Source organism: Osmia lignaria, chromosome 6 (assembly GCF_051020975.1).
Source record: "Osmia lignaria lignaria isolate PbOS001 chromosome 6, iyOsmLign1, whole genome shotgun sequence".
NCBI lineage: Eukaryota > Metazoa > Arthropoda > Insecta > Hymenoptera > Megachilidae > Osmia > Osmia lignaria.
This window is the reverse complement of record NC_135037.1, coordinates 2,192,572-2,206,313: the sequence shown is the minus strand read 5'-3', so window position 1 is coordinate 2,206,313 and position 13,742 is coordinate 2,192,572. Positions and strand designations below refer to the sequence as shown.

General features: G+C 47.5%; 1 long non-coding RNA gene across 1 annotated transcript in view; it reads right to left on the bottom strand.

Moving 5' to 3' along the window:
• LOC117601698 (uncharacterized) overlaps window positions 1-13,526 on the bottom strand; it is a 175,170-nt gene extending 161,644 nt beyond the window's left edge. Inside the window, exon 1 of the long non-coding RNA XR_013062308.1 lies at window positions 13,123-13,526. This is a non-coding gene — a long non-coding RNA (uncharacterized LOC117601698). The remainder of the gene's footprint in view (window positions 1-13,122) is intronic.
• Between the last annotated feature and the right edge of the window lie 216 nt (window positions 13,527-13,742).

Sequence of the window (13,742 nt, the reverse complement as noted above, 5' to 3'; positions counted from 1 at the left end):
TGTCGATTCATTATTCGGATGTGCCGCGTTTAAATAGACCTACCGTCGAAGGATTTTGAAAGAAGAAAAAAAGAGAGAGAGATAGAAGGGTGCGTATCAATCAGAGCAGTGTCTTGCCCACGCAACTCTCTTCTCCCCGGAAACATCCCCGATAACCCTCGAGCAGGACTCTCACACGCTGCTTGTCAACCGCCCTCCTATCCGATTCGGATACAGCCCTGCTACGGTAGGACGAGGTGGCACGGGAAGGAAGGGCCGTGGGGTGGGGTAGGGTAGGTACGTGCCATTTATCACCGCAGGGGAAAAAGTGCGCGTCATCGCCCGTAGCAAAACCCGGATGACTTCGTGAGACGCCTGTCAACAATATCGTTCCCTTCCGCAGACCGAGAACAGAAAGAAGCCGAGAGCGCGTGCGTTGCGACAACCACTGTATTCTCCTTCGATCTGGTCACTCTGAATATTCGCGATGTTTAACCCTTCTGATAAGATATCTTTTCTATTTTTTAAGCGAGTGCACTCGGAGACGAGGAACGAAGCGAAAAACAGGAGAACCGGAGACGTTGATAAAAGCTTCTCTCTCTTATTCCCTCGGTTAGCTACTTTGCCTCTCCCTTCTGATGCTGTTCGTCCAAGTACGATGCGATGCGTGGGACGTTAAGTCGAGCAAACGTGCCCCGGGGATATCGTGTGGTCAGAGATTCCTTCGTAGCTCCGTCATCGAGGATGGTTGAAACTTCACAGTCTACAAGACGAGAATGTCTTTGAGTCCCGGAAGGCATCCTGTCCTCCCGGAGGGGTTCGCACCGAGTCCTCTGGCCTCAGCCACAACCAACAGCTACTACTACTCTCTCTTGTCCCTACCAACGACCACCCTCCAGCTCGAGTACCGTGGGGTTATACCCGAGAAAAATGCGTCTCTTACCAACTATGCCAGCATAGGTACACCCTGGTATGCCAACACTCTCCCTCTCCCTTTCTCGCTCGTATCCGCTTCACCTTCTTCCTTCTCTTCTGACCAGAGCTACAGCTTCTCCGTGATGCATCCTCTTCCTTTTATGCAGAGTGTTTTTACCGGATCAGAAAGATTCTGTACTCTTTCCAGTCCGTTTTCTTCTCTTACTCTTCACGAAGAAGTTTCAATCTTACGCCTACCTCGTAGAATTCTCGCCAGCTTTGTTTTTCGAGTCCTTGCTTTGACGAGAAGAACGAAGGGGTTTTCGAAATACGATCTGTTACCTTCGAGGTATCGACTGGCAAGTTGGTTGCAAGGCTTTAGGGGTCGATCGAGGCCGGGACGCGGGGATGAGTTAGCAACAGAAGATTGACTAAGTTTCCCGAACGGAGAGTTTCGACAGGTTGAAATCTGATTGCTGATACCGAGCAGCTTCTTCCAACGGCTTCCAAACTATTTGTCCACGAAGAACGGGGCGAGGAAAAGTCGCTTTCCCCTCGCGGCAACCCGTACTTCGCTTCACTCTGCCATATCCGATCGTCTTTCCCTTAAAAGCCAACCCCCTCGACGATCTTAATTTTAATCTCTCGGTTCTTCGATTCTCCACCTTTTCGCGCCGCTCCTTTCAATCATCCGGCTGAGCTGTTTCCTTTTTTATGCGATCGTCAATCGTTAAACCGTTAAAACGAAAAATTTTATTTTTATCCTGACGTTCGCGCAAAGTCGTCCGATCGAAAAGTCTTGGGGCAAGCATTTTATTGGACGAAGAGTATGGGGTATCTGGTCGAGGCGGGAAGGAGCAACAAAAAGCCTGCGTATGCCGGTTGCGAACGAGACGCTTGCCAGTTTCGCTGGTTTAATAATTGATTTGCATAATTACGTATGTGCATATTTATGAATTTAAAGCGTACCCGCGGTACACATCGCGGACCTGATACGTTTTACCCGGTAATAGTAATAAGTTTCTACCCAGACTTGCCCGCCATCCATGATGCTACCTTTCTCTTCCCTCTTCACTATCTCTCTCTATCTCTTTCTCTCTCTCGCTCTCCTTGTACATCGTTTATCGATCGTATAACGTATTTACGGCGTATCGAAATATATATAAAGCCGCGTGCGGTTCCGTCCACCGCTCGAAACATTCGCCGAGGCTTTCGAAGTAACTCCGCTGCGAGCAATGACTCGACTCGTTACACGACCGAGCTGTCACGAGCGGACAGTTTCGATTTACAAAGTTCCAAGGAAATCTCTGCCTCCGGTTGACTACTTAACGTTTCGAGGCATCGGGATCGCGAGACAGAGGATGAAAGGAAACGGCAAGTAGCACGCTTCGGATAACAGAGGGAAGAAAAGTAGAAGGAGCGAGAGAAGGAGCCGTAAAGGCGAAGTTATGGGTTTTCGCGAGATTCACTCGCCTCCGTCCCTAATAATGGATAAAACGATCATAAATTCGACGGCGGGGGGAGCTTTTCGGCCTCTTAGGAAATATTAATTAAAATGTAATTGTTCCGTACGGAGAGTGAGGAGCACGGGAAAGGGTTATACGCCCTCACTCATCCCTTTTAGATCTTACATCGCGAGGAACCTCTTTGTTTTCGCATTCGATAACTCACTCGCGAGCCGAGCTCCTTTTATCCTTCTCGCCGCAGCCCCAACGGCTAAATTCTCCTCGAACGCTCTTTAAACGCGAAATTATAATTCTTCCTGAGAATAGAATTTATTCGCGCGAGATTCGACTCTATGGAAGCTGGGCCATTCGTCTAGTTGGTTGAGAAGGAAGGCGTCGTTCTCGAAAACAAGTATTTTTTTCGGCGAACCGTTCGTTCGGGTTTCTAGCGAGTGGGTTTCGGGCGAGGTGGACGAGCCGAAGCCCGGCTCTCTGAAGTCCGTCGGGTCGAGGTGGACATCAAAGAGAGGACAAACAAACGGGGCGGTAAGGGTCCTACGATGCGATGCAATTCGGACACGGGACACAAAGTGATGACGTCACCAACCGGCCAGAAACCCTGTCGTCGTCGGCCATTGTGTGTTCAGTCGCTGGTTTACAAGTTCATTGCACACTACCACTTTATACGGCAACGTTACAGCTTCCGACTCGGCAGGCTGCTTCCAGCAGTCTCTCAAACCCTTCTACCGCTTTTGGTTAACCCCTACCCGTTTCGAACCGCACGATCCGCTAATCGATTTCCGGTTGCAATTCCTCTGTCTCGCGAACGAAACGCCAGACATCCTGTTACCGCGCGATCCTACGCGGCAAACGAGGAATCAAAAGAGAAGTTTCAATGTCGAAAACAGCAGTCTTCGTGAACGAACGCCATTTTGAAAGTTAAGTCGTCGCTTTGGTCGGAAGTGTAGCACGGTGCACCCGCAGCTGCCACGGGACTTCATATCCGACGATCGATCTCGAACGCGTGCACCACTCGCCATTTTGAAGGGGCACGTTTCTCGTCGCCATTTCTTTTTTTTTTTTTTTTTTCACTTTACGCACGAACATCGGCCCGTGTCACGAATAGTCGCGAGCGAAACGGGCGTTTTCGTCGCCACGATTTCATCGAGCGCGCCAATGTCTCGGGGACATACCCGCGACCCTCCTTAAATTCGTCAGCTATCACGATGGATCGTTGGATCGTTGGAACGTTCGAATAACGTTGTCAATCAACTCGGACTCGAGATATCGCGTAAATCTTGTACGAGCTGAATTGATGGATGAAACGAGAGGGACGGCAGATAGACGAAACGAAAGAGAAGGAAACACGAGACCGGAGAGGGAGAGAGAGTGGACAACGTCGAGCCGAGCGTACCACCCAATTACACTGCAGTTCAAACACATGCAAATCCGGAGAATAAGCTTTATTTGTTGTGCAAATTAGCCGCATATTGGCGCACCGAACGAACGGTTTTGTTACCACGAGAATGAGAGACCGAAACAGAGGGCGGGGTGAGAGAAAGAGGGACAGAGAGGCGAACGTGAAAGGGGGAGAAGGAGAGTATCGTGGGTCAATTGCTTATTTTGAGTTGGCCCGGTGTGCCCACCGGCCTGTAAATATCACACTCGCTCGCAACCCCCTTCTACCACCCCCCGGTGTCGGCGATATCGCTCGACGAAACCATCGAAAAATATTGATAACGATAACGGTGACTAATTTTGCTTTCCAAATTACTCGGTTCCGAAGGGAGTAGCATCGAAAGGAAGTGATTTATGGAAAAAGCTGTGCACCGACCAACGACCGATCGATGAGAGGCAAAGGAAAGTCACGCCGATAAAATACTTTTCATATATGTACCTTCCTATTTCTACCTAAAACGTTGGCGGGTCATTGGGTATGTCATCGAATTGGTTCCACCCTTAACTTTGATCAACCTAAATATTATCAACCCCCTTCGTTACAGAAGCAATCGATCCTATAAAAATGCATGCCTCTCGAACAGTCGATGAACAATCGAGAAGAAGGTAAAAGACTAAAGGGGCGAACACTCGGGCTTGCCCCAACCGCCCAGGAGGAATTGGATTGTAATCGAAATCAATAAATATATAGACTCTTCCGCCTCCGAAGTGAACAGCCTGGAGGCGGTGTTTCCGCCGTGACGAACGAGCCAGTCTCGAGGGTTCGATCTATCCTGCGAAGAGGAGAAAACCAGCACGAGGATGAGCAACTTCGCGATAGCCCCTGACCCACGGCTATCCTTCACGGACATCGAACTCGCGCATCCCGCGGGATCTCTTAGTCAAGACGCGAGCAACCTCTTCCTACCCTAGCCACAATGGAAACATTCGTCTTGAGAAAACGCTCTTTACCGTCGCTCCTTTATCGAACGTCTCGGAAAATCTTTGAAATTTAATATGGCTTGCATATTTTTCTAGATAACTGATAATTTGCGTAAAAATCCCTCACTTACTTCACTCGGGAGTAATTGAAGAAAATGAGAAAAGAGAAGATACCTGGAAGAATCTTGACGCGGTCGTGTAGGTATCAAGGTCGGCGCGTAATTACGATCGCATCTGTCCATTGGGCATCCCAAATTATAGCCTACAAATCTTGCCAGTTTATACCAAGGTCCCTCGACCGGTAATTGATACCCGATTGGCGAAATGACTAAATTAAGAAGCTTACACCAGATGGTATCTGACCAGCGTAATGTATAATAATACGTAAACTCGTTGCTTTCTGAAATTGCAGGAACCTTGGTTCCGCTATTCGACATCGCGATACTCGAAATGATCGAACGCAAAGACCTGTACGGTTCCACGGTATATATCGAAAGTCATCGTCGGAGAATTAGAATTTCCTCCATCGTTCCTCGCGTTTGTCCTTTTATCGTCGGTGTATCTGACAGATACAAGGTAGAAAATCAAAATAGAGTCACGACCGGTTCGCGTTTTAACGATTCCCGCTCGTTTATCCAGTGACTTGCAAGCTATTGTTAACCCCCGTTCCACCTTCTATTCCGTTGTCGACTCTTTTGTCTATCTCTCTCGCTCTTTGTACCCGGCTCCTCGTCGACCCTCCCTTCGTTTCTCTTCGGTTGCTTCCTCCACCTCCACCCTCCTTCCACCCCCGTCGCGTAGCCGTTTTTTAAATCCGCACCGATTTCGCCCGTGCCGCTTGAATTTGAATCGACGCCGCAAAATCGTGGAGTCACCAAACGTTCATATGTTAGCCCGCTGCCACGCAAGGGGGTTGCAAAGGGGTTCGCATTTTCGCTCTCCTTCTCCGTCAACCATCAAGCCCAGCGAACCGTCCGACGCAGGAACGCGCGAGCCCGCGAGAGATCGAGCGGATTTTCCGAGCCACTTCTCGCGGCAAGATGTTCCTGTCGCTCTCGCAACATTCCGTTCCTCATCCCCTACTATTTCTTCACCGATTCGAAACGAAGCTACGAGGATCGAATTTGTCCGAAAAATATTCGATAGTAGTTCAGATCGCGCTACTTAAATTATCACGTTCATGTATGAATCATAAATGAAACTATAAAAAATAATGGAAAGAAAGATGAAAATGAAGGATAGATGCGAAGAGAAGCGGCGCAAGCGTGCGGATGAAAAGAGGGCAGTAAGTCGAAGCGTCGCGGCGACACGTTCGCTTCAATCAATATGCAAATACGACTGACACTAATTATACGGAAGCTCTCCGTCCTCTTTGATGTCGCTCGGCTGACTGCACCGCTCTCTTCTCTACGGGCTGACGAGAGTCGAGTAGGCGAGTCCTTGGTCGTTTCGTGGTTCTATCAGGACCGGGGAAAGTGAACTCGTAACGAGTTACTCTCGTCGAGGAATAAATCAACGCGCATCAAGTTCGCTTTCGTTACATTCACCGCCGGTATTCCGTCGCTAATCGATGCAACGTCCACGAATTAGCCGCCAACGACGGTGTTGTCTCGGCCTGGGCCAATTAGGATGCACTTGATTAAAAGTTTCGAAAATTATCGACGACATTAACCTCGAAGAGGTGAGGAAACAGCTCGTTAAAACTTTCAAGCGTCGAATAATGTGACGCGTGTGCAAGAGATTTTGTCCACTGTCCAACTTACTTCCGACCATCTAACGTAATCTTACACCTCGCCTTCGGCTTTTCGCGCGATAGCAACGAAAATTAACATATTTTCCGTCGATGGAGACGAATAGAGCGTCGATTAAGCATCCAGTCAGCGATGTAATATCGCTTTATATGCATACGAGATTTGACGCGTAAAGCCATGATTTTTCCTACAGTCTGTTCCACTGTTTCTCGCGTGCGTGCACACTTTGCCGAACTGGGCGTAGGGCTGGCAAGGAGAAGGCAAACGAAGAAGAGAGAAGGTAAGGCGAGGGAAAAATCGACGAGGTGGCAAGAGAAGTAATAGAAGTAAGGGAGCCGAGAATGTGGGTGGCGGGGGCGCGTTACTACTTTACGGTTATTACACCGAAGGGCTAAAGCTCTCCACGAAAGCCGCCATTCTTCCAGTCGGGCCGAGAATCTAATCGTATCTATCGCCTGGCTAGAAAGAGAAGCTAGTTCATACATACATACATACATACATACAGCGAGAAACGTCGTCAATCGTCGTTGAGAAAAGAAAGTACTATTCGCTAAACTTTTAAAAGTAATAGAAGAGCAACTCCAAAATATTCCCCGTTTCGACACTGTAACGATCCATTATTTAACGATCGAATCGGTAACGCGCTTATCGCGAACGAATCCGCGAACTGATCGTAACTGAATAGAGTCGGAAGTTCGTAAATCAAGGTAGCTGGCTAACTATATCGCGACGGCGTTTGTCCGGGTATTTGCATAATCTCTATAACCATAAAATAATGGATTAAATGAGGCGGGATTTCGCGGCAACATCCCGTTTGATAAATGCGATCCTCGAAATATACGACGAGGCGATATCAGAAGGAAGGTGGACGTAGAAGGAGGAAGTCGTTAGGAAGCGTCCAAACACTTTCCGGCAAGTTCTCCAAACTCGGCGAAGCACGGACCCACGTCAAGGCAACAGGGTCGTCGGGAGCGGGACCTTAATCTTGGGAACGTTAGAAGAGGAAACTGGCGCGACTAGGTAGAAGCGGGAACGTGAACGGGAACGGGAGCACGTGCAAGGAACTCGTAGAACGACAGACCGCCCCTAACTCGACGGCAACCGCCACCGTCGCCTCCTCCGCCTCCACCGCCTACTCCTTATCTCGGCAGGCCGAGTTTCCTCGGACAGTTTACCGGCGCTAATGAGCTGGCAAGATAATTAGCATTATGTTAATGTGTGACGCGTTGCTAGCCGCCTCTCCGAAGCCTAGAACTAGCTACCGGTTGTAACCTAACCTTCGCGTCGACAGATCCTCCGGTTCATCCCCTTTTCACGACACACCCTTCCGCCCTGCCACCCCTATCCCTTCTTATGCTCTACCTGCCAGCTTCCTACCGAGTTTCGATCCTCTGTTTGGACTATCTTACGCCAGTTACGCGCTGCTCGGTCATCCGATGCTCGTTTGCCCTCTAAGGAACCAACCTTTCGTCGACAACCTCGCTTTACCCCTTTATCTTCTCAGACGAAGTTATTATTTATTTGAATGAAACGACGAAGAAGCCTTTCCACGAGAGCTCTAATTCCATTTGGTAGGTATATAGGTACCGTGAAAACGTTTGCGCAACGAGACCCCTCTCGTTTCTGTTTCGAAACCACTTCGTCTCCCTCGAAGCGGGCGGTGGTAGCATTAAAAACGAGAAACTAAGTGTCCTTCGGAGAGGACTCTCGCCGATATCTAGAGTAAACGTACGGGATCTCTGGAATCGCGGGAGACCGGCGTACGCGCACGCACGACTTTGCGAAAGTTAATATCCAAAGGGTGGTCATTCAGGGTTATATTTGCCGACCGATAGGATCGGGTAGATAGGATTGTGCGTTGGTCCGTGTCTCGTCCTGCACACTTGTATATTCGCGATAACGCCGACCGTTCTCTCTGTCTCTCCTCCGTCCATCCCATCGACCAACCACCACCCTCTCCATCTGTTTGTTCCGTTTATATTTCATGCGACTACTTGGCCCGAGTCGATCTTCAGTCGACTTTTGAATACCTGACCAAGGATCTGTGTCTGCAAATACGCGATCTATGAAGATTCTCAGAGATAGATACCGCGTAAAACAAAAAGGAACTGGATTGGTTTCCTTTTCCGATTAGATTTCTTCTTTTACCAGCGACCCAAGAAGAGTATGAAAGTGCTCTTAACGTTTAAACGTTGAAATAGTTACTGCTTGCAATCGAAACAGAGCCTTGTTTGTTAATTCCGACGATACATCGTCGAAGGCGTGTTCGAGCTATTTGGCCAGAAGTCCTAATTGTTGAGACATCAGTGTTAACATTTGATCATCGATCCGTGTGTAGTTTAGCAAACGGGAAGCTAGACAGGCACACCTACACACGCGTAAACCTTCGCCGTCCTAACTAGCCCGGGCTAATTAATTAATCATGCGCCTCCTTCCGAGCTCAAGTTGGGCTGCTTATCCGGAAGCCTCGCCGAGCTAAGTTTACCGCCAAGTCGCGTATCTTCGGTATTGTTCGGTATTTGGTCGAGGTGTCGAATGTCTCGTACAGACGCTGTTCCTTCCTTCCTTCCTTCCTTCCTTCCTTCTACCCCTTCCTTCTTTACCCCGCCCAATATCCAAACCCCTTTCCGTCTTCGCCTACTAGTTCTCCGTGGCTCGACTTGCCTCTCATTATCTTGATTAATTGACCGATGGCCTCTCGCGCCTTCCTTATTCTTCCTCCTTCCACCCTCTTCCACCACCGCTCTCACCCCTTTTTCTTACGCCCATCTATCGTTCGTCTTTCGACCATACTCTTGTCATTTACCGCCTTTTCTTCGGCCAATTATACCCTCCCGACCTAGGAAGATGGCTATGCTTTCGAAAACATCTTCTTCTCCCCGAGGGAGAAAAATGAAACCATCGTCGAGATTTCGCGCGAAAAAATTGATCGACGGGGTGCGATAACTCGTTACCGACCACCAGCTTCGTTATTTTATTATGAACGTTCTCGCGAGAACGATAGACAAAAGCGCGGGAAAACTTTCAGCTACTCTCCTCCCTTCGTGAATCTTTGCTTTCTAGAGCTGGATAAGGGATGATTCAAGCTGGCGCCACTCGCGGCAATAAAGAGGCACAACCAGGTATCGGGCTAGTCTTAATTTAAAGTTGAAATTAATTTCTCGTGGCCTGGCTAGGCATGCTTGGTAAAGAAGATTCTAGCAGAATCCTACGTTTAAAGGAACATTTTACTGGCATCGATGATCGAATGGGACAGAATTGATTAGCTTCGAAACGGGACTGATTAAAAGGAATCTTCTGATTAGTCGGGGCGAGTCCTCTGAAAAATATTTACAACGGGAATCGCGAAAGGAGGGAAAGAAGAGCGAAGAGGGGAGGGTAAGCAGCGTCGACGGTTAAATTAAGAGAGTCAAAGGAACTCGACATAATTAAATCGCGATAATGATGCAAAGAATATCGCCGAGCGAGCTTCCCTACCCGACAAACCCTTCGAACCGACCGACCGCCCGGTTCGCCTCGACTTTGGTTCGCTGATTATTTTGTCGAGTGCTTTGATATTCAAGAAACAAGCAGCCCCGCGAGCTTCTCGTAATTATCGGCCGTCTTTAAGACGTCTTTTGGGTAGCCAGAAACGCGAACCGAACAGGTCGCGATTTCTTTCAACTACTTCGCTGCTCGTCGCTTGCAAGAATTCCTGCGTTTTCAGAGGGAAGTCGAGTTTCCGCTCGACTTACCGTGTCGTTGATCTTTGACACGGTTTATGTAAATTAACGAATTTAATTTTAAATCGTACACCCTTGCTCGTTACCTTATTTCATTATTTCGTTAAGAAGTATGTAGATATTTTTCAGTTGCAAGAAGAGAAAGGAGAATCAGCAGTAAGAATCGATCAAGCATCGAGGCAACGAAAAACGATTTCCATTCGATTTACCGAAGAAGTTAGGCGCTAAATGTCTGTACATAAGGGACGTAACCGAGCCGAGTGAGAAGGAGGGAGAGAGAGAAATTGGAGGTGAGAGAGCGCAAAACCCCATGCATACAAATGGTATGCTAACAAGATACATTTGTCTATGGTGGTGTGTGACCGAGCGCGTTAGTAGGTGCGTTCTATGTTGTCGACCAAGGTAACGATGGTGGTAGTTGTGGAACCAGCACCCCCCCGCCAAGTGACGTGCCCCTGTACTCAACCCCGGAACCTTTCCTCCCCGTAAGCAGATTTATAGATCGATTATAGACTTCGCTTATGATTGGAAGCATTTGCATGATGTAGGTATATACAGTCGGCAGCCTCTTTTCTTCTATCGCCCTTCTCCCTTCGTTTCACCATCCCGCACCCCCTTTCGCTTAGCTATCTTTCTCTCGCGTTCGTCTGCTCTTCGACCACCATCATGAATCATCCGAGCCAACTGCTCTCTTATGGTTTCACGCGATAAACGTTTGATGCGCGGTGAGCGATGCGTGTAACGCGGTTCTTTGCATATTCCACGCTTTGCCTCACGATATTTGACAACCAATCTCCAACGCTTTTTCTACCCTTCCTCGTTCTACGAATTCCCTTAAGAAGCACAAGATTTCGGCTATATACAGTGATAGAATAATTTAAAGTTTCTCGTTAAAAAGGTGTCGAAGCTCGAAGGGCTAATTGATCGGTGCTGAATCGGTCGGTGGACGAAATCCGACAGACGAGAAAGTAAGAAGGGCTGCCATTCGCGAGGGAGCACGATGGAAAGACAAAACCTACTCCCATGGCACCCTCCTTCTACCTCGTGATTGATTAACTTCTTTTTTTCCCCCCCTTGAAGACGGCCACGACAACCACCGCGCGAAACGTAATTATAATTTTTATTCATTACCAAGGCGCGGGGATCGTTCCGTTTGATTTCCCATTTAGAACCACTCGCTTGCGGTCTCGAGATACGATTCTTTTCTACCTTCTGCAGGGTAATCAATATTCATTTACATCGCCAAGGGTGCTCTAAGGGATTAACCGTCCACGAGACACGCTAATCATCGATATCGCGTGTGTTTTCCTACCTCCTTGCAAATTAACAATAAATTCAACACCATTTGATAAAACAGGATTCATCTAGAAATTGGCCTACTATTTTCGGTAATTGAAAGACAACATCGTCGGTGATACGATCGAACGGATGTATCTTCGCGTTTCAAACTCTTATCGATGTACATCATCGGCGTTAACGATGTATCCAAGCCCACGTAATCATCGAGGATGATTAAAAATATTAAGAGATACCCCCCCGCTACTCTTCACGGCCTCTGTTCTCGAATCTTTCCATCCGACTGCACCTCGATCGCCATTCATCCACCGAGAACCACCGTCTCTCGCGTTACCTTTTTACCGCCTATTTTTCTTTCTTCTCCCTCCTCTTATCTCGTCTGCCTCTCTGCGCGTCGCCAGATTCATTTATCTTGTAATTACTTCCGATAGCCTTGCTCTCGTCCACCGTTCGCGTACGAGACGATTTTCAAGTATCGTGGAACCGTTTGAAATTTCGAATATATTTTACAGCTCGAACGTCTTAAGTGGTTTACAAGGGGGGGGGGGGGGGGGGGGGGGGGGAGGATCGTGTTCGAATAAAGAGAAAATGAAAACGAAAAGTAACGAGCGACGAGTGTTTTGGTTCGATTAGGCAGCATCGATTTTTATCGCGGTTTGGGTAGCTTGTCTTCGAAGGGGCCACCAAGCTATGCAAATAGTGTGGCGGAGGGGGTTGAAAAAAAATTACGGCAAAGTGCTAAACGATCGCGAACAGAGCAGTAGAAGGGTGGAAGGGTAAGGGGGAGGGCTTGTATTTTTATACGTTACAAACGTGTATAGGTGAGGGGGTGAGGGTTAAGGGATGAAGTTCGGGAAGAAGAGCGGCACGAGGCCACCTTATGTCGAGTGGGTGACTTCGAATGACAGAGGGTGCGGGATTTTCAGGTCGGTATGCAAATAAGCCACTCCCGGATGTCTCGGGGGTTCGATTCGGTTTAAAGTTATTGCTCGCGTCGAACGAAATCATCGTCCTCGACGAATCGTTGCCAGCGGCGATCGAACCAACCACCTTTCGACTTTTCACGCGTCCTTCCGGTTCGTTTGTTCTTTAGAAATCGACGGGATATCGTCTACAGCTTTGTTGTTTTAGGTTAAGTGTGTGCGATACGAATCCATTGGAGACAATATAATGATTACATTCTCAACATAATAATAGATGGATAGTATTAAAATTAAAAACTTGGAATATTCCGTGGAATATTCTGTGAGCTATATTAAGATTGAAAACGATCGAAGTGAATAACTGTAAACAAGTTCGCAGCTTGTAACGCCATTTTGTGGAAAATAACCATGGCTGGCATCGAGCAAAACATGGTATAGTTGAATTTCGATTACCCGACATTCTGTTCGAAAAGCCCCGAACCACTAGTTAATCCGAGGTCAAACCACGAAAATGTACATTCTATCAGAAGTGCGTGCAAAAAAACGCGACTAGTTCTTGTAAATCAACGTAATAACCTCCTCTACAGAGCATAAGAGGTGCCAAGCGAAAGGAGGTTCGCCACTATCGATGGGCTATCCCGGAGCTTACGTGGTTTACTGCTACCATTACTTCAAGGATAACGCCGCGGAATAAAAATCTTTATACCCTTACCTTGCTTTCTATCCATTTTATTCGGTGCCCTGGTATCCATCGATGCCTGGTCTATCGCACGTTGCCTCGTCTGCAAACACGTGTTTCCTCTTTGTCCTTCCGATATTGTCGTTCCGGCTCGTCGGAAAGTTCATGGACATTTGTACACAATGATCACTAATCAGTTCACTAAAATGTCTTTTCTTCGATGTACGTCACTTTCAACGGAACGTCGAGTACTAATTTAACGATATCCGAACATTTTTGCAAACAAAATCTTGAAAATTCCACGCACACGACCGATCGCCTGCGAAACGAAAGTAAAACTGCGAATTCAAGATGGCGGACGCCCGCGAAATTCGATTAACCAATCAAATTCAAATTAACTATTGTCATTGCATTAAGCATTACAATTGTCGAATTCATGATTAATTATGTAAAAACGACTATAAACACTGTCTTAATTTTATAAAGAAAGAGATATTGTTCTTTTTGTATTAACGAAATGGTTTCGACTGTCTAATTCGTAATTAAAATATTACAAATAATTCGCGAATCGCGCGTTGAAAATTCATACCGCCGTGGTTGCTTCCAGTAGCGCCATCTGGTGATAATCGGGATAAAACAGGTCCCTAGACTTT